The sequence below is a fragment of the Orycteropus afer genome, unplaced genomic scaffold (genome assembly GCF_000298275.1).
Source record: "Orycteropus afer afer isolate SDZICR_OR568_19922 unplaced genomic scaffold, OryAfe1.0 scaffold00605, whole genome shotgun sequence".
Classification (NCBI taxonomy): Eukaryota; Metazoa; Chordata; class Mammalia; order Tubulidentata; family Orycteropodidae; genus Orycteropus; species Orycteropus afer.
Genome location: NW_006922192.1, coordinates 491,523 through 493,219, shown reverse-complemented (window position 1 = coordinate 493,219; position 1,697 = coordinate 491,523).

The following is a 1,697-nucleotide window of genomic DNA, read 5'->3' as shown; positions in this document are numbered from 1 at the left end:
ATGAAGTAAAAGAATGTGTCCCAGCGCAGCCTCTCAATCCCAGGTAGGATCCGTGTTAAAAAGCCGGGCGCTGGCATGAAGCCTCCCGCCTCCCGAGTCAGAAGTGTCCTGCGGCGTGGTGTGCGCCTGACCTGCCCGGGAGTCACCAGCAGCCTCTCACCGTGTTCCTGTCGAAGCACAAAGCCTGTTCAGGTTCCAAGGGGCGGGACACAGCCCCACGTCTCCATGGGAAGAGGATCAGAGAATTCTGAGTTTATGTTCAGAACGGCCACAGGGACAGTAACTGCTGTCCTGCAGGGACACAGAGCAGGCCTAAAGGGCCAGCAGGCCTGGCTCCGCCATGGCAGAGGTCGGCTCTCCGCCCACAGACGCAGAGGCCATGCTGGGGCTCTCATCTGCCAGACTCGCCTCCCTCCCACGCCGACTGGGCCAGGCGCTGACAGTGGCCTGGCTGAGTGTGAGGGCGGCTGTGCCTCACGCCCAGAGTCTGTGTGAGGGGTCTGGGACGACAGGTGGGAGCCCTTCCCTCACAAGAACCAGACCACTGGGAGGGCCTGTGTAGTAGCACCTGTCCAGACACTACAGACAAGCAGGGCGAACTGTCCTGTGACGTTGCTGGGGGGTCCCCAGGCTCCCCATCTTGGGAAGCGGGACATGTGGGGTGATGTCCCCCAGATAGAAGGCGCCCTGTTCCAGAAGGGTGCTCACCAGTGTCTCTGCCAGACGGAGGCCCTCCGGTGACCACGCTTCTGAGGAGAGCGTAACGAGACAGGCTACCTGGGGAAGAGCGTGGAAGGGCCTGAGTGCAGCCGGCTGCCTTCCCCGTGACCCACCAAGGAAGCTGGTGCTCAGGACCAGATGCGTCAGCCCGGACCTCCGGAGGGGAGGGAAGTCTGGAGCAACCCACCGTCTGGGACATCCTGACCCCAGACACCCTCTGCGGCTGGTGGGCTGTGATCACCTTCCTGCCCTCTTCCCCGAAATGGCAGCATCCCAGGAACTGCTTAACTAAGCGTGTGCGTCACATGGCCAAGCCCACGGCTGTATCTGTGCCTGGCAGGGAGTGGGGTCGTCCTGCAGCAAAAGAGCAGGGTGTGAGACCATCTGCCTGTGTCAGCTTCAAGGACTAGCACCCACCATGGAAGCTGACCTTGTGGTGTCTTCTGTAGGTAGTAAAGCCTTGTCCCACCCATGTCTGTGTATGAGTGGACACATCCTTGGTGACCCCAGTACCTGCACGCCGTGGAGAGGGCCCTCGGTGACCCCGACACCCGCACGCCATGGAGTGAGCTCTTGCTGACCCTGACACCCGCACGCCAGGGCCCTCGGTGACCCCGACACCCGCACGCCATGGAGTGAGCTCTTGCTGACCCTGACACCCGCACACCGTGGAGAGGGCCCGTGGTGACCGTGACACCCGCACGCCGTGGAGCGGGCCCTCGGTGACCCCGACACCCGCACGCCGTGGAGCGGGCCCTCGGTGACCGTGACACCCGCACGCCATGGAGTGAGCTCTTGCTGACCCTGACACCCGCACGCCGTGGAGAGGGCCCGTGGTGACCGTGACACCCGCACGCCGTGGAGCGGGCCCGTGGTGACCGTGACACCCGCACGCCGTGGATCGGGCCCTTGGTGACCGTGACACCCGCACACCATGGAGTGGTCTCCTCGTCTCCCTGTGAAAGGGCTCCTCCCTG